This window comes from Amblyomma maculatum, chromosome 11 (assembly GCF_055883805.1).
Source record: "Amblyomma maculatum isolate TAMU_Amacu chromosome 11, ASM5588380v1, whole genome shotgun sequence".
Classification (NCBI taxonomy): domain Eukaryota; kingdom Metazoa; phylum Arthropoda; class Arachnida; order Ixodida; family Ixodidae; genus Amblyomma; species Amblyomma maculatum.
The window spans coordinates 135,837,105-135,856,878 of record NC_139354.1 but is presented as its reverse complement, the minus strand read 5'-3'; the positions used below and the strand labels follow the sequence as shown (position 1 = coordinate 135,856,878).

The window sequence follows — 19,774 nt, the reverse complement described above, 5'->3', positions numbered from 1 at the left end:
CTTGATAATGCCACGCAACCCAGTAGATTGAGCAGGTGGGCGTGAGAAGGCAGGAACCGACGAAATATCATTGTGGAGCTCTTCCCGTATTATAGATCGTATGATGGTGCGCAGATCAGTTTCGGGAATTTGGCTCGGATCCCAGGTGTTGTTGAGGCGGCGCGACTGTAGATAGTCAAGTCGCTGGCAAGTGGCACGAATGTCTGCCACCGTGACGGGATTTTGGGCAGCTAGAGCTGCGTAGGCAAAAGAGCCAATTCCTTTTAAAATATGTCCGACACGTTCAGCCTCGACCATGCCATTGTTAACTCGCCGGCAAAGGGCGAGTACGTCCTCAATGTAGGATGTGTATGTCTCTCCTGGAAGCTGCACACGGGTCTCTAGCTTCTTTTGAAAAGAGGCCGGACCAGCACCAACAGTTCCAAATATCTGGCGGATCTGTGTCGTGAATTGAGGCCAGTCAGGAATGGCGTCCTCATGGTTGAGGAACCACGTCTTAGCCACGTCACTCAGGTAGAATGAGACGTTGAGTAGCTTCATAGAAGCGTCCCAACCGTTAAAAGCGCTCACCCGATCGTACTGCTGTAGCCAGTCTTCGACGTCGTCACCGCGGAGACCGGCGAAAACCGGAGGGTCGCGCTGACGTGAGGTAACTGACCAAGTTGGGTGGGTCAAATGGTGCTGAGCAAGTGCACCTTGGGACGTCAGTGGTGCAGAGGTGGCATGGGCAGCCGTGGGATGCCCATCGGTAGCTACAGGCGCCGGAACGGTGAGAGCAGGGGGATGTGACTGCGCCATGGCGGTTGATGTGCCGCCAAGAACACGACCGGAACGGAGCTCCAGGGGGTGCCGCGTTGAGGACGCTGGGATCAGGAGTCACTTCCACCACTTGTGAGGCAGAAGAACGCACCAGCAAATTCACCTTTTTACTTCAGGTAGGCCGAAGCAGCAGCCACCGACTAGCCACAGCTTAGCAACACTTCGTCTTCTTCGCACGACCCGATGACCGATGATGATTACGCTGAGATGAAGATGAAGGTCACTCACAGTGCTTACAACATGGCATTTTGATTATGGTAACAACAACCTTCCCAAGCAGCACACCAGCATTGGTCCAACAATGGTTCATCACTGGAAAAGAATGGCATCAATATTGGACTGATATTGGCATTTGGGCATTTTACTACATTCTCCATTCTTGGCCCATCTTTCGTTCCAAGATTGGTCCAGTGTTCAACCAAGCTGGAGCCACCAATGTAGGCACAATATTAGACTTTCCATTCATGCACCATGATTCTTGCCAATACTGTCCAGCATTATACCATCATTGTATTACCAATATTTGTTTAATACCAGCTATTCCATTGATGGCCCATTGTCAATGTCAATATCATACCAATGGTTAGCCATTGCAGGTGCACTGGCTACTCCATTCATGCCGCATATTGTCGATACCAATATTAATCCAATGGTTTATGGGTACACCGGCTACTCCATTCATGTGCCATTGATGATGTCAAGATTACACATTTTGTGGCACTGCCTGTGCAGGCCATAAAATGCAGCCTTTTTCATTCTAGCCATATTCGTGACAGCACATCGAACTTGCTGGGACAATAATGGCCTTTCAAATAGGAGCGGCCATATAAATTCAAATTGTTGCTCATGAGCAACCAGTAGATATTCACAAAACAAGGGCATGGTTCACAAAAAGATAATATTTATTGCAATTGTTACTATAGACGGCAGTTGTTACTAGCCAGCGCTGAGGGCACACACAGCAGCAGTTAGCGGGGCAGTGGCAGGGTTGGTCAGGGCAGGGCGGGCTCTCGGGAAGTGGAAGGGGCCAGGGAGCTGGAGGGCACACTCATAAGCGTAGTGAGGGGGCTGACCCTGCAATTGCATTCACAGGTGGCATGCCTGGTTCGCCAGGGGAGGTTTCAGCATAACGCCTTTTTCTTCCACCCCCCCTGTCACAGGAACCAGGCAGCCACCTGCGAATAAATGTGTGTGCCTCCAAATCGTCCACCCCAACTTTTTCGCAAATGGCACCTGCACAAAAACAATGAGGAAACAAAATTTACAACACTATTACGAGGCATATAAAATCGCGCGCATTATTTTAGGAAGATGTAGAAAATTCCAGGATTCATGTACCGAAATTTATGGTCAATGAGAAACACTATACCGATGAGTTCCAGACTAGTTTCAGCTGCCTTGGGTTTATTAGGATGAAAGACGCACATACATTGCATAGCATGTGCCCTGTTGCATTTTGATCGCCTCCACAGCAATACGGTTGAGACAGCCAGTGTTTCATCCCACACTAGGAATTAGTGCTTGATTATCGGCTGTCTCCGCATATGACTGGCGCGCTAGTTTTTTGCCGCTCCTACGCTTTCTGCGATGTGCAAACAGTTTATACTAATAATCGTTACCAAGAGAATGTTCGGCGACCATTTTCATTTTTTTTAAATGGCTAGATATAATATACACAAGCGATCTAAGCCCACGACTGCTGCACTGGCCGCTGGTTAGCTGATATACGCTTTTGACTGGTTTTGTTGGTAGTTCACCTAAACGGGAGCTCACTTAAACGGGTAGCTCACAGATGCATCATTTTTACACATATACTGCTTGTCCAAGCAAATTTGATCCAAGAGATAAAAAAAAAAAGCATTTCGGAGGCAGGCAAAGGAAACAGATATATATTGCTGAAAGCTACCTTGAGCGCCACAGAAAAGGTTTTGTTTGGAATCCTTATTGACATTATTTACCTAAATTACTGATTAATGACTTACACAATAAATGGTGTTGCTACTTTGAAGAGTACCGGCACAATCCACGTTTGATTATTTGTGATAAAGAACCCTCACGTCTGCATTTTGAACGCCAGATACAATAGGAAACCACGAAAATACAGAAATCTGATTCCCGGACAATACAATTGAGGACTTGGCTTGGCTCGACAGCCCTGTGTAGCGTTAGACCTACAAGTTGCCTATGGTTTCTTCGTCCGCGCCAGCACATCGTCCAACAAGACTGTATTTGTATTTTACAGCTGAAAAATACTGTTAAACTCATTTGTATCCTTACCGCTTTGTAGTCATTATCCGCATTGCAAAGTTCGGCGCGCTCATTGTAACTCGAGCCTTCATGTGCGCCAAAGGGCCGACGCGAAGCAACCATCGCCAGCATATCACTCTTACTCATGCATGGGGCTAGCAATCTCAGCGGCAGGTTGTTTTGTCCGCTCAAAATCATGTTGTGAGCAGCACAGTTGAGGTGCGCGAATGGGCTGGTAACGGTTTCGGTATCTACATAACCCGGAATTTATCTACAGCTGGAAAAAAAGGTACACATGAGGTTTCTAACCGCAAATATTGAAACAGGGGTTTCCGAACGTGCTCACCGACTCTGTAAGTCCTATTTATTGTCTAAAGGGAATATTTAGTACTTGAAGCGAATAACCTCACTTCCCCACGTACAAAATAAAAATTTTCTGCGCTGTCCTAAGTGGCTGCCAGCAATGCACCACCGGTTTCCATCGTCTGTTTCTAATGGTTTATTTATAACCCTTGGCTCAAGCTATGGGGCGCAGCAGGTGTAATGTAGCTTGAATAAAACCTGCAAGAGATCATATATATGGGTAGATTTGTAAGGTTTACAGATTTCACTTACAAATTCTACAGGAATCACGTCACTGCGGCCTTTCTTTAAAATTGACACGTAATAGCGCTATATTCGTGGCTAAAATAAAGTAATCAACGCATTAATTCAGCTTAGCAAATGCAGCTGTAACAGAAAGTGAGGGCTGGCTACACCTAAGGTGTGCCTAGCTTTCTAATTTTCTTAGATGGCACAACCGTTCGAAACATGGAATATTAAAAAAAGCCCTTGATATTGGCTTTCTCACAGCGTATTATGGGTGCCTTAGATAAGAAACATAATCGAGGTCCCATGGCCATCTTTCGTTTCCAATGAAATTCTTATATGTGGCGGGCAAGTATCTAGACACAAAAGAATTAACCTTAGTTTTTCAAGATACGCGTAGTTTCCTCGAAAAAAAAAAACAATTGTATGGTATATCTCTAGAGGTAGAAAACGCTGTTTTTGCCATTTCAAAATGTTGCAAGTTTGGATACCATGATTTTGTCATCTGCTCTTTTTTACTCACTAAATATATGCAGGTTTTATATTTACAAACACTATTAGAAACCTATTTTGTTTTTTCAGTTGTGTTATTAAAAAATCGCAAACTTTTCTTCAGGAGCGATACGCTGCAAAAATATTCATTTTTAACCTTACGTACTGGCATATGATGCATTAGGTTGGTTGCACTAAATATGTTTTCACTTCCTGACGCATGTTCTTAATTCCAGGCAGTATCTGGAGCTCCAGACCACTAGGTGTGTTCTCCACAACGCATCAAAATTGCTCAGAATTCGAAAACAGCAGTAAAGGGCAAATTTGCTGCAATTAAAAAAGATCATCTTCGATTTTCATTCAAATCCCTCTCAAAAATCTTCAGTACCTCAAAAATATCACGAACTAAAAAGTGTTGCGTTATACTGTTTAAAAATATAACATTAAATATTAAACCGAGTGCTTGTGCTGATAATGGCCAAACTCAGCCTGCATTCTTGCAAGATCCAATAATATCTTGGCACAGAAACTATTTTTCTACATTATCTAGGTTCCATTCTTTATTTCTGAAAAAAATTTGAAGCTCTAGATTTGTGTGTGTATCTGCATATTATTTTGAAATTGGACAAAAGTAAGAAAATGGTAAAATAAGGAAAACTGATTAGAATTGAAGAAACGGCCGCAACATCAATTTTTATCAAAATCTGTGGAAACAATGCAAAGTACTTTGTTAATTTGAGTCAGTAAATATATTGAATTCTGCAAAATGTAATATTAGAAATATAAAAATGCTTGTTTTTGTTCTATAGATGTGCTTATATGGCTCCCCCTTGTGGAATAGGCATCAAAACTTCAATTTAGTATTTGCTTAATTTAGTTACATTTTACCTTAAGTAAAATTTAAAATATTGTCAGCGCTTAACACCGTTTTTCTGCTTCTGGGACAAATACTTAATATAGCTTAAAATGGTATTAATTCACTATTTCTGTCAATTTCATGGCAGAACGCAAGTGAAGGCTGAACTTTTTCTCTGTCCTGCATTCTTTTTTATTGCTAGGTGCAATAGTATTCAATCTAGGTTATTAATATATTATTCCATTTGTCAGCTTTGACCACCACTAACAATACTATATTTTTGAAGATGATTTTTCAATGTGTAATTTTTATAATTACAATCTTAAGCAAACCGCTTTCCAGCATATTACTTTTGGTGGCGTTACAGAGAACACACATAGCAGCTTAGAGCTCCAAATTCTGCCTTAAATTAACAATATGACCTGCGTAATAAACACAGAATATTTTAGTGCAAACAACGCAATGCGTCACGCCAGTATGTAAGGTTGAACATTAACATTTTTGTAGCGCGTTGTTCTTGAAGCAAAGTTTGCGATTTTTTACTAAATCAACTGCATCAATAAAACACACTTTTAATACTTCTTATACAAGTAAACGTTACCCAAATGCGGTGAGTAAAAAACAGTGGATGACAAAATTTTACGCAACCAGCCGGCCTCCAAACGTGCAACTTTCTGAAACGACAAAAACGGCGTTTTCCAGCTTTAGTGATAGGCGTTTTTTTTTTTCGAGAATACTACGCCGCATCTGGCAAACCTAAGGGTCATTCCTTTGTGTCGAGACATTAGCCCACGACATATGAAAATTTAATTAAAAAAATGGTCATGGCACCACGATTACTGTTCCTGTCCGAAGACATCCATATTTGTTTTCATTTCGTCTCTTCAACAGGCTGGTTTAGCCAATGCGGTGAATAAAAATATCATCGCATATATTAAAGATTTTCGCGCTATATGTTATACCTAAAGCTACCTATATTGTCACAACTGTCATACATTATTTGTAGCTGAAACATCACAAAAGGGATTCGATTGCAAATTGTTCGCTAGTTAAATAGACGTACGAGATGACACACGTATACTTTGTAGAATACAATTTAGGAAAGAGCAGATACAAACTACAGGCGAATAATGCTATGATATGGAGCATATGTATTACTCCGGTTAACAGTAAAAAAATCAACTTTTAACATATTAATATATTCGACAAACTATTGCATGCTCACATAGGAACACAATTAATGAGCTCATCCACGCATCTAATGTCTATGGGCATTAGACGTGTGGATGACTTCGTTTTATTCCAATTCGTGCGTCACTCAAAATAACTGAACGTGAAAAAAGTTAATGTCTACACAATTTTCAGTGAGTATACCACAAATTATACGAAGGTGCTTCATATATGTCACATCACCTAGCAAGTGAAATGGGATAACAGAAGTAATCAGACTAGCTCTGATCAGTATTTCGCTTTCGCAATCTTTGTAAGTTTTTAGGCAGGCTTTTCCACTGATTATCCTCTTCCTTATACCCCTGCCACCCACAAGACACAAATCTTCTGGGGGTACCGAACTGTTGGTTTTCGCACCAGTGATACAACTTAATCGATTCATTTAAACGTAGAAAACACTCTCGATGCGCACCTAAAAAAAATGAAAGCATGTATGTGTAGGCGAAATCATTCACCGGCGATTTAATAATATGATTTGAACAATAAAATCACAGGATCACACTCGAAGTAACAAAAAAGTGGTGGAGAGATAGGAATTGAAGCAATGAAAGGCGGTTGCTTTCTGCAAAAAGCCAATAGCAAGAGGTCCACCGTCTATAAGAATAGGCAATAAAAATAAGGCATATTTAAAGGTGCATGCAGCAGTTACAGTGATGCAGTGCTACCTTTTTTTAGGCAGGCTTTTCCGCTGATTTTCTTCTTCTTTATTTCCCTTCCAACCACAGGACACATATCTTCTGGGGGTTGTCGGTTTTCGCACCAGTGATACAACTCAATCGATCCACTTCTACGTAGAAAACGCTCCCGATGCGCATCTAAAAAAATGAAAGCAAGTATGTGCAGGCTAAATCATTCACACATGATAAAACAATATGATTTGAACAATGAAATCAAATGATCACACCCAGAGCAACAAGAAAGTGGTGGAGAGATAGAAAAAGAGGTCCTGCGTCTATAAGAATAGGCAATAAATTAAGGCACGTTTATAGGTGCATGCAGCAGTTAAAGTGATGCAGTGTTACCTTTCTGTTTCACTGCAGTGATTGGTATAAATATTACTGCAATTGCTAGGCATCTCAGGTAACCCCATTGAAAACTTCATCCAAGGTACCGAGGAGCAGTGGCGTGTTATTTGCAGCTGTTAACGGAAAGACAGGCTATCCTATGAGTACATGCGCATTTCCTCCTTTTTGTATACTTGAATAAAAGCGACTGAACAGTGAGTGTTGTAAGAGGTGCAGCGTCCCTAGGAATGGGGAACAAAATTAAGTTTTAGTAAACAGAGGTACAAAAAGAAGCAAATATGCCTGCAATAATAGCATGATGACCTACCTTTTGATCAACAGCTGTAAACAACCTGTCACTGCCAGTCGGTTCTTTAGATAGGCTTATCAATGCCAGAGCTTAAAGCTAAGAGCAATATGAGTAATGTTTATTGCGGTCACGGCCGTAAACAATTCTAGCGGAACACTCCATTACTGTAACTATTCAATCGTCCATTTACACATATCGTTCATTAAAGAACCATGCACATCATATTAAGTTGCTCTTTTCTACTCCCAAATGATTTCCTATAGAATTAGAATACGTGGATCGCTGCTTCGGTTTCAACATCCTTGCACGATGGCTATGGCGTGCACTTCATGCATACGGTACGGCACGTGAGGTACAAAGAGCTGTAATTGCCGAACAGGCGGACCTGACGTCCTGTCCCATTTCGCCTGAAAGTGCGCGCCGTCATCGAGCGCTTCGCGAGCAATATATTTCGGACGATATGGTTGCCTCATACCGGCCGTCAATGTTTTGTACATTGTGTCCCGCGTGCACGTTGTTTACTTTGCAGTGACAGGGACGCAGTGCACACACGGCTGATGTGCCTTTTTGCTTGTATTGTTATTTTCCCCCGCCCTCGAAGCGCGTCTGCGAAATCGCTCTTATATTGTCGCCGCTTTCTGATAACGCCCTCACCTGAAGGCACGTCGATTAAGAAAATTTTGAAAAGGGGCTCACTTGCGCTGTTCACGGCTTTCAATTCCTCAATATGATATTAACCATTATAAAAGTGGAGGTTCATTATGACTTAATTATAGCCTAGTCATCAAGCGGCATCACGCACATGTCTGCCCCACTGTAAAATTCGCTTGCCCAGACGGCACGAACAGTTTTCAAAACTTCGTCTGTACATCTGAAAACAAAAAACTGCCCTTAACTCTTAACAAAATCCAAAAACTGTGTGAACATGGCTTCCTGCGCGCAGAAGAGAGGCTGTCCAAAATATATGTACAAAGCCGGGCGCATAGTGTCTGGTTACTAATTGATTGCGGCGCGCTGCACAGTCAAAAAACTGCGCAAATGGCTGCCTGCAGTGTTCTGTCACGTGTTGGTGGCATACACACCTGTTACGCACGGCTCCTCTATTTTCGGCGCAAATGCTATTCATATCGCAGCCAGCAAATAAGTCCACGCACTTGCTTGCATGTAACCCGGACGAAAATTCGCTTAGTTCTTGAAGTCATGCTTCGCGCAGTTGTTTCGAGAAGAATAAGGAAAGAGAACATTTGGGACTGGTAGGAGATTATATAGAACCAATTATGAAGCAATGGCATGCTGCAAAGATATATACTCACGGTCTAAGATGACGGCGTTCACTGAGTCTGATAATGCCGATGGTATCCCGCCGTTGCTGTAATCCGTACTCCGGCGACATTTCACAGCTCAGCTATTCACTGATATGTAGCAAGCACCAACCGGAGCACATGGACATGTATAGGCGCAAGAGAAAATTATGCACAGCACAATGAAAAAGAAAATTAATGAGGGAAGAAATTAAAGAAAGGTTTAAGAAGCTGTCACAAGTCTTGTAGCGTCTCCAACAAGCTCTGAAATGAACGCTTCGTGAGGAGGCCGCACAGCAGCGCAGCTGGGGATGCTGTCTGTTGTGTCTTGCACGTAGACGCGTAGGCGAGGGGGAACAACGACCCGCTCAACCAGCGCGTGATTCCCGCCGCGGTGTTGTGTTCGCAAGGGCTGCGCGTGGGAACGAAGGACCAACGACCCTCTCAACATTCCATTCCTCCTTTACCCAGCCCTCTTCTGCTTGCACCGGCCAGCCGTGACTTCGGACCGTGCCGATGAGCGGCCGCCAGCGCGCACCGCTCGAGTCGAGTTCTAATAAATAGTTTTGTTTTGTGTGTTCGCAAACGCATTGTTTCTTCAAGCCAACCACGGACAAACATTTTCTAAAAAAATAGAAAGCCTCCCCATCTACCATCCACATTCTTGCGTAAATCCATACAGCTGGTGCATCGACAAATGCGCGCGTCCCCTCCCTTTTGCCACCTATGATCGAACAAAGGATGGTGGTTCGCCCTTTTATATTTACTTCAAAATATTATATACTGTTGCGTGATGACTGATTAATAATGTCAAAGAGGCGGAGTTCCGAGCTTCTCTTCTATTCTGGCCAACTTTGGTTATAGATTATACAAATTATGCTCAAGTTAGCTAGCTGAAAATTATCCGACTAAATATATACATGTTTTTATTTGTATTCAGTTAATGTTCGCTTTTCGGTTATGAGTAGATGTTTTTATAAAAATTCTAAACATCGGAAACGAAAATTTTCCTAATTTGCAGGCCTTTATTTCAGAAAAGGTTCATGGTAGAGCAGCAAAAATTCCACAATATGTTCTCAGCATAATTATTCGCAAACAGCTAAAGCTCATATTTTTATGACATTTGGATACAGAGATACGATCGCGCTAATTTACAGAAAACAGCGAACATTGAAAATTTTTAGGAAAACAAAAACAGTTTTCACATTGTTTAAACTTTTTCCACCTATTCTACACTACCTCAGCTTTCAAAACCATTAAAACACCTTGCATAATTTTGTTGCGCAAGTAATTATGGCCACATCGATAAAGCCTTTGTCCAATTATAGCGCAGCGCGCTGTTCTGAACATTCTACGGAATTTGTGAATTGTTCAAGGTTTTTAAATTTTGGCATATAATTTTGTAACAGGGAGAAATATATTTACAAAAGAGGATTAAAGATATATACATTGAGGAACAGCCAAGAAGCCAGGCTACGAGGGCCGCCCATTCGACGCACTTCTTTTTCTTAATCTTCCACAAACGAGCGCGCCACTTCGTCCTCATCATTCTCCAGCTGTAACAATATTTCTTCGCTCATGTTTTGTCTCGACTTCGCAAATCGACGGTGACAGACACAGCAATGAATGATTCAGAATCAATTTTGTGCGCGTCGAGGTCCTGAAGCGCTGTGGCATCAGGCAATACACAGACGTTTTTCGCAATCACCTTCACCTTAACGCGGATTGCACAAAAAGACGATAACGTTCAATGAGCAAGCAACGTATTCCAAATCATTTTAGTAGAATGAAAGAATTGGAAAGGGCATGGAAAACTGCCTCATTAAAACAGTGTTTGTAGGCTGCATTCGTTTTTTCGAATGACTCGACAGCGCACATTATTTTCATTCCTGTACAGTTTTTTTTTTATTCCTTTGCCACCGCCTAGCGCGGTTGGAATGGTCAAACTCTAAACTAATAGGCGGAAAAAACTATTTTTTTTTATTGGCGATATATATGTTGTGCGCCATATAAATGTACCGGGGCCTTCATGCTCGCAGTCTGCACGAAAAACTGTCATTTTTTTTTTTTTACCACCGTGTGAATGCCCAAAACTAAAATGGTAACCTCGGGAGTCTTCCGGCTTTTCATTTTCCAGTGATTGCGTCTAGAAAGTACACACATCGTATTCGGTCCTTTCTCCAGGTAAACAGACGATGCTGCGCGTAGTTCCTTATGGATAATACAAAAGCACTAGAACAAAAACATCGCTGAGAAAATGGTCATTTGTTCCTTCAACTTGAGGCAACGTTTTCCTTCTCGGCAATGAAAAAGCTACCTTCTAATCACTAATTTAATGTCACATGAATATGCTATGGCGACACGATTTCGTTTTTATGCGCGTTCTCACTGACAACTGGATTTGTACTATAGGTTAGGTATAGATGCAGGGATGTAATCGGCGTCCAATACAGGCATATTGGGTCGTGAGTGCTAGCCGGTCTGGGGTATACATATGTGGTCGCACGGTCGTGCTATCATTAGATATAATTGTGCGACAAACGTATGCGCCTGCGACGAAATCTGCATGCATGCCAATAGGCTAAAACCATAAACACATATAGCTGACCCCCAAAGGTGCGCCGCATATGAGCGCACCGAAAAGACGAATCCAGACAGTTGCAGCGGTACGTGCATGAATGCGTTATAGTAATTGTCGTCCCGTACGTGGTACTTGGTGAGATCCGAACGATCCGCTGAAATGTCGGAATTAAATGCCGCGGTTTGGCGTCCAGCGCACGTGTATTCAACCATAAAAATGGAGAATTTGTTTTGATTGAATGGTCAACGGAAAATATTCACTTCGGCAGCCCATTAAAGCTGCGTTTTTAGGATGGCAATGACATTTGCGAGATCAGGGGAAAAAGTGGTCCATCGTGGGCAGTTTTCATACAGGGATAGCTAATACTGGAAAAACACAAGACAAATTGCAATGGTCCATTACAGCCAGTTTAAAACAACGGAACGGTCAACGTCGGAAGAACACAGGACACCTTGGTTCATTGTAGCCAGTTTTAAAAACTGAACGGGCAACGCCGGAAGAACACTGGACAACATGGTCCATTGTAGTCAGTTTTAAAAAAGGAACGGCCAACGATGGCGGAACACAGGGCAACTTGGTCCATTGTAGCCATCTTTAAAAAACTGATCCAATACTGGAAGAACAGAGGATAACATTGTCCATTGTAGCCATGTTTAAAAACCGGAACATCCAATGCCGGAAGAACACAGGACAACTTGGTCCATTGTAGCCAGTTTTAAAAAACGGAAAACCCAATGACGGAGGAAGGCAGGACAGCTTGGCCCATTATAGCCAGTTTTAAAGCCCGTGCGACCATTATTGGAGGAACAACGGCAATCTCGGTCCAACATAGACATTCTGTATGTACGGCAGTGCCAATATCGGGAACTCACTGTACATCTTGGCCCAAGCTAGCCAGTGTTGGCTACTGGCAGCGCCAACACTGGGAGAGCACTGGCTAGACTGGGCCATTGTTGGACATGGTGTTTACTGGCATGTCCTATGTTGGGAGCATGCTGGTTAGGCTGGCCCAATGTAGGGCCACTGCTTGCCGTCGTACTTACAACATTGGCCCAATGCTTTGTGCTGCCTGGGTTACAATTACACCGAGATATATATGTTCTTCTGCCAAAGGACGCTGTTGATTGCAAGTTAAGAATATATGAGAAAAATATTTTGTCGTGTTTTCTGACGAAGGTAAACAAAAAAGGTGCAGTATAGAAATAAATTGTGGCGTTTGTTTTAGGATAAAAAAACTATATGCACAAGGGAGACGATATACACTCTTGCGGCTTGAAGTTCTTCGGCACGGACCTATTACGTCTGTAAAATATGTAATTTCTAGTCGAAACCTAGACTCTATATATTCTAGCGCAGAGAATATCTCCTATTCAGATTTTACAAACTGCACCAGAAATGTGCGCAGAAGTTGGGCCTTTCGATTTTTTTTTTATCCTGGTACAGAGAAAAATAACGCGATATTGTTTTCGCCCCAATTTGACTATTATTATTTTAAAGATTTGTAAGGTAAAAACATCCTTCACTTTTATCTGTAGAAAAGCCAAAGTTTCGACAAGCAAATTTCTTTTCCTGCTCTTGAAAGACAGCTTTCTTGCTCATGCAATAAAAAAGTATATTACTGTTGTAGCCTTCTGAATACCTAAAGTAGTCGTCACATGAAACATTAGTAATGCAGTTCAAAGCTTTTAAAAAAATACTGGCGACAACCAATTAACAAGAATAGAACACACGTGCTTCTTGATTAAAACGTGAAGATGTGCTTCTCTCCAATAGATACCTCTCGCCATCTTCAACATCAAGTTTGTGAGGCATTAAAGAGTGGTCCAGTAAAGGATTCCTTGGCAAATTATTACAAAAATATTAGTGCTCACATTTCCAGGGCTGCATCTTATTCCTTCTGGCATATCGTATTCATCGCACATCCTGAAACCTAATTCATCGTCAAGCCAACAGCATACAATTCGGCACTGCAAATGTTTCTCACAGTGTTTCTGTAAAAGCAAACCACAGTTCAGCTGAATACGAAGAACAAATAATTAAAATACAAATATTAGCCATAGATTACAGCCTGAATGCAAGCGACAGTTTAAATACTGTGTTCCTCGTTTTACCATTTCGGTCAGACTAGCAGTCCGACCGAGCAGACAACTGCGGTGCGACCGCAACAGTAGAATATATCTTGCTTGACAGTGATGCGTATACTGACCAGCGTGCTTAGTATAGACATTGCGTGGAGGAGCTCATCGGCAAGCCTCTACGATAGGACAATATTTTATGTATATTAGCCTGCCCTAGGTAAGAGACCAGCAATTAACTTTCTGTTTGCATATCTAAGATACTGGAGTTCATGACAAGGTCTATAGCTTCACGTTTCATGTCACCCTCATGCATTTTGTATGCAAAAAAATTTGTACACTTCCAGGTAACTGTCACTCATTTTTCACAAGGTGAACTTTGTGAGGCCATTTGTAGGAGTATGCATCGCTTCAATTCTGGTTAACAATACTCGACCATAAACTTTAGTAAGCATTTATTGTTCGCATTCTATCTTTTTCTACTTTTATTTTTTTATTCTCAACACACCTCTCATTACGCCTTTTTCTCACCTGTTCCCATTTGCTACGGAGAGGAGCATGTCAGCGAATCATAAACGCCGACTGAATTATCTGCTTTTTGTTAAAAAGATATATTTCTCTATCTTGTTTGTATTCAGCGACGATACTGCATATTCAAGCGTTCAAACAGCGACATTGCTGCCCATTTAGCGCCATTAGCCTATTGTGATTTATGTGTTCTCGGACGCTATTTTACACTCTGCTTTCGCTTCGAGGCTGGGGTTTAAAGTAATGGCTTTAGAAAAATATAGGCACAATTGGCTAATCGGAGAAGTGTCTACAGTGTACAATACAATTTTGGTGCTGTTTGACACACCTTAATTGGACTGTGCGAGAGCGGCGTATTGTGGATTCGTTGTGCAAGGATAGTGTTTTAGTAAAAAGATGACAAGTATTGCATGTCTACGACTGGGCCTTCGGCTGAAGCAATAATGTAGCCTTCTCGCGCAGAAATCAGAGAGGCGGATTTGTTTGAGCCGCCACTGGTTTAATGCACGGACTCGGTCGACATGATGCATATTGTCTTTAGATGTTTTTATCCATCTAAGTGCTTTTGTCTTAGACAATTCCAACAGCCACTGTTTGGCCTGAAATCGAGAGCGCGCTCAAGCAGCATACACCTAATTACTCTATTGTGTTGAATAAACGTCCTGCACACCATTCAAGTTTATTCTGTCAATATTGTAACGTACTCAGTACGTAACGGGGGTGTTTATTGGTAGTCTAAAGCGCTGCGAGTCACGCAAGGAGCACCAGCACACACCACTGTGTCTTCCGTTTCTTCGTCTTCTCTCTAGCCTCTTCTTCCTTTCCTGACGCCCCGAAGCATGTGACACTTCCCCCCTCGCAGACGAAGCCCCAGGACAAGCAGTTTAAGAAAGGTGCCGGGGATGGAACCTTTTTAGTCGAGCGACATGCACCACCTGGGTCCGGCGTGAGCATCGGCCACTTTCGGTGCGGCGTGAAATTGCATAGTTCACGTCACTCAGGCGCTCCAAAACGACAAAAGGGCCGCTATAACGAAACAGCAGCGTTTGGACTAAGCCACGCTTGCGCAGCGGCGTCCACAGCAACACTAAATCACCGGGCACATAAGAGACATGTGGGCGTCGGTTGTCATAACGCTCCTTCGACCGTTCCTGTGAGTCTAGGATGAGGAGGCGGGCAACGCGGCGAGCTTCTTCGGCTCGACATAAAGTAGTGGCGATAGAAGGCTCGTTGTGGAGGGAGAAAGGAAGGATGGTATCAAGACAACTGCGGGGAACTCGAGCATACAGGAGGTAAAACGGACTGTAGCCAGTCGTCTCATGCTGTGCAGTGTTATAAGCGAATGTAATAAAAGGGAGGATTTCATCCCAGTTCTTGTGACGAGAGTCCACGTACATAGCCAACATAGTGGTCAGAGTGCGGTTGGTTCGTTCAACAAGTCCATTCGATTGCGGGTGATACGGCGTTGTATGACGGTAATCGCAGGTGCATAGACGAAGGAGTTCTTCAATAACTTCAGCAGTAAATTGGCGCCCACGGTCACTGATCAGAACTCGAGGAGGGCCATGGCGCAGGACGAGAAATCGCAGAAGAAATAGGGATACTTCGTAAGCAGTGGCTGAGGGTATTGCGGCTGTTTCTGAATATCGAGTGAGATGGTCAACACATACCACTATCCACCGGTTACCGTTAGAAGATCGCGAAAAAGGACCCAAGAGGTCGATGCCCACCTGTTCAAAGGGTGTGGTCGGAGGCGCAATAGGGTCCAGCGGTCCAGGTGGACGGGAAGTAGGGAGCTTGTACGGCTGGCACTTGACACAACTGGCTACATAGCGCTGAATGACTTGACGCATTTTCGGCCAGTAAAAGCGTTCCTGTGTGCGATGAAGGGTCCGGGCGACACCCAAGTGGCCCGACGTGGTATCGTCATGCATCATTTCAAGAACCGTAATGCGGAGCTTTTCCGGCACGACGAGGAGAAAACATGCACCTCCGGGGTTGAAATTCTTCTTGTAAAGTAGGCCGGCACGAACGCAGAAACGCGCATCTCTTGAATCATGAGCGGCAGAGAAGAGCGGTGCCAAAGTCTGATCATTGCGTTGTTCTGTCTGGAACAGTTGAGGGTCAGGAAACGTTGCCGAGATAGGCGCCAGGTAGTCATCAAAGTTGTCATCATCACTACCAGTTGATGAAAGCGGCAAGCGTGACAGACAGTCAGCGTCAGCATGTTGGCGGCCGCTTTTGTATGCCACAGTGAAGTTAAACTCTTGCAACCGCAATGCCCATCGAGCGAGCCGACCGCAAGGGTCACGAAGTTTACGAGCCAACAGAGCGAATGGTGGTCAGTGACGATGGTAAAAACATTGCCATATAGGTAGGAACGGAATCTTTGCACCGCAAAAACCACTGCGAGGCACTCTTGTTCAGTAACGGTGTAGTTGCGCTCCGCCTTGCTCAACGAACGACAAGCATAGGCTATCACGTGCTGATCGGTGCCATGACGCTGGATGAGCACAGCACCAACGCCCACGCCACTAGCGTCGGTGTGAACCTCGATGGGGGCAGAAGGACAGAAGCGACGTAGGATAGGTCCGGATGTCAGAAGGAATTTGAAGTGGCGGAAGGCAGAGTCGCAGTCAGTAGTCCAAATGAACGGTGCATCTTTGTGCAAAAGGCACGTGAGCGGGTATGCGATGTCAGCGAATCTGGGCACAAAACGACGAAAGTAGGAGCATAGTCCTAAAAAGCTCCGAAGCTGCTTCACTGATTTCGGTGCTGTAAAGCTGGTTACAGCCGCAATCTTTTGAGGATCCGGCCGAGCACCATCCTTATCGACCAAGTAACCAAGAACAATTGTTTGGCGTTCGCCAAAGTGCCACTTCTTAGAGTTGAGGACGAGGCCTGCTCTCTCAATGCAATCAAGAACGATGGCGAGGCGGCTATTGTGTTCCTGAAAGGTCTTGCCGAAGATCACAACGCCGTCCAAATAGCACAAACAAATTTTCCACTTGAGTCCGCGCAGAATGGTGTCCATGAATCGTTCGAACGTGGCAGGCGCATTGCACAATCCAAAGGGCATTACGTTGAACTCATAGAGACCATTGGGGGTCACAAATGCCGTCTTTTCTTTGTCACTTGGGTTCATCGGTATCTGCCAGTAGCCCGATCTCAAGTCTACCGAGGAGAAGTATGACGCCGAATGAAGACAGTCGATTGCATCGTCAATACGTGGAAGTGGATATACATCTTTTTTGGTGACGGCGTTAAGGCGACGATAGTCCGCACAGAAACGCCATGTGTTGTCTTTCTTTTTAACGAGAATAACTGTAGCCGCCCAAGGACTTGAAGATTCCTGGATAACGCCTCGTTGGAGCATGTCCTGAACTTGATCGTCAATAAGCTGTCGTTCGGCCGGAGACACACGATAGGGCTTCTGTCTGATCGGGCGAGAAGTTCCAGTATCAATCGAATGATGGATGCGAGAATTTGGAATCGGTGGCTGATGATCTCTGGCGAAGTCGAAAACCGAAACATGCTTGGAGAGCAGGTCTGTCAAAATTCGGCGCTCCTGTGCTCCCAACGCTGTGTTTATCATTGCCTGGATTCGAGACTCTGCAAAATGAGATGCTTTCTCTGCAGGAGCATGGTTACTTAGTGCCGCCACGTAATTCGACACACTTTACTCGTAATGAGCGAGCCTCATGCCACGAGGCAAGACGGCTGGCTCGTCTGAATAGTTTACAGTCCACAGCAAGGTGTGGCCTCTGGTGACTGAAACTATGCAACGAGGCACTAAGACACTCATCTTTGCGCAGGCCAGCGTTGTAGGTTCCACTACGGCGTCGAAATTCTCGCTCAGATTCGTAGATGAAATAACTTGAATGAATTTTCCGGACCTCGCCGGTACAACTGTATCTTCAGACACAGAAAACGCTCCTAAATCGAGCGACGGGGTTTCTACAAGGGCTGACATCAACGCAGCATTAAGCGAGATCTGTCCACTACGGCAGTCTAACGTTGCACCACACTGTTGCAAAAAGTCTATAACTAGAATTACTTCATGCGTGGAACGAGACAACACTGTGAATTCGGTTCGGAACGCTTGGCCACCAATCACAACTTTCGCATAGCACACACCCAAAGGCACCAATGATTCACCACCAACACCACGGAATACCACAGCTTGATTCACGCTAAACATCACTTTATGTCCTAATCGATTTTGAATGCTAAACTCATAACAGAGACTGTTGCGCCAGTGTCAATTAGTGCCATGGTGGGGATGCCGTCAATGGATACTTCGAGTTTGTTCTTTAACAAACACAGGCAGAGGTATTGGGAACGTTGATTTTCCGGCGACCTCACCCCCATCGGCCGCGGCTTCTAGTTTTCCGAAGGGGAAGAACGGCGCCGAGGAGACGGAGATTGTCGCTGTCTTTGGGTTGGCGGCGTCAAGCTGCGGTTCGAAGCAGGCGATCCGTTTCGCATCTGTGCGGTGCGGTATGTACCTAGAGTCTGTGTCGGATGAAATTCAGTGTCGAAATGATTAGAAACGTTGGGCAGCGGTCGATGATCTTGTGGTAGTAGGCCCCGCCAACGGCAATACCGGGAGATGTGTCCGGTCATGCCACAGCTATAACACACGGGTTGCTGGCGCCACCGGTCCGTGTAAATGCGGGCGGAAACTGGTTCTGGTTGGCGGTAGTAATCGGGACGGTATTGCTGACGAACCACCTGGCGTGTGTAGGTGGTTCTTCGGCCCATCCGTGGCTGAGAAGTGCTTAAATCGTTCTGTTGTCTGCCCCCGCCAAAGCGTGATGCATTTAAAGCCCGAATCCAGGAAGTTGATGGGGTCGCGGGTTCTGCTTGCAGCGCGCAACCGTCATACTGGTGTTCGTCCCGGCACGCAGTCTTTGTCAGGCAACAATTATTCCCGCACAATCCGGCGTATCAGATCAGCCATGGACTCCGGAGCACTGACAATATTAGTAACCGAGCGAAATATCAGGGATAACGTAATACGTAATGAGTGCCTCAAGTACTACTCTTCGAAGCCTTGTTCTCACTAACTGTAGAATGATTCAACTGTCGTGCTGAACTTTCCCCTGAGGCGTAATTGGTTTCCAAAGCAGGCTTCTTATTAAACTAAAAAAAATTCAAGCGTGAATTACTGTTGTGAATGTGAAAGAAAATTACATTGAGAAGAAATTTAAAGTATGTAGAAACAGCATAATCAAAACCCGCAGTTGTCTTGACAAATAAAGCAAGAATCAAGTGCAATAAAGTTTTTTTTTTCTTTCGACAAGTGATGAAATGGACATTTTGGGTAAAGCGAGCGAAATAAGATGGCTACACAGTATGAAAGAGGCACTGAACAAGGGTAGAAGTGGAGCCTCAGTTCGCAAGTCGACACAACGCTACGGCAAGGGCGGTGCCACCACCAACTCCCGAAGCCGAGACGCTTTGCGTCGATGGGCCAGTGATTCGTTCTGCCATCGGACGACCATACGTCCGCCTCGCGCCGCTGAGGTCCATATTCAGCCGTTTTGTTTTTTTTTTTTGAACAAACATTTTTGCCCGTGGTCTCTTTTCTCAGTCATTTCAGCCCAGAATAGCCGAGCACCAGACCGAGGGATATCTTCTGCCCATTGGAAACACGTGGATACCCGGTGACACTGGAGATTGAACCTTGCACCTCCCGAGTGAGGGAGGACGTCACTGCCCAGACAAGTCCACTTTTAAA

The 19,774-nt window shown here is 44.2% G+C and overlaps 1 protein-coding gene and 1 long non-coding RNA gene across 4 annotated transcripts in view; both read right to left on the bottom strand.

The window, feature by feature from the left end:
- Positions 1-1,634: 1,634 nt before the first annotated feature.
- LOC146175034 (uncharacterized) lies at positions 1,635-9,058 on the bottom strand. The gene is made up of 3 exons (XR_014701761.1): positions 8,860-9,058; positions 6,898-7,047; positions 1,635-2,052 (listed from the first exon to the last, which is right to left on the bottom strand). It is a non-coding gene; the product is annotated as an uncharacterized LOC146175034 (long non-coding RNA).
- Positions 9,059-13,274: 4,216 nt separating this feature from the next.
- Positions 13,275-19,774, bottom strand: part of LOC146175033 (uncharacterized) — a 92,146-nt gene continuing 85,646 nt past the window's right edge. For 2 of the 3 annotated variants that reach the window (XM_084584370.1, XM_084584372.1), the window contains one exon: positions 13,276-13,419. The gene's annotated coding sequence lies outside the window, so the exon portion shown is untranslated. Of the gene's footprint in view, positions 13,420-19,774 lie in introns of all 3 variants that reach the window. The other variant, XM_084584369.1, reaches the window with a different exon arrangement.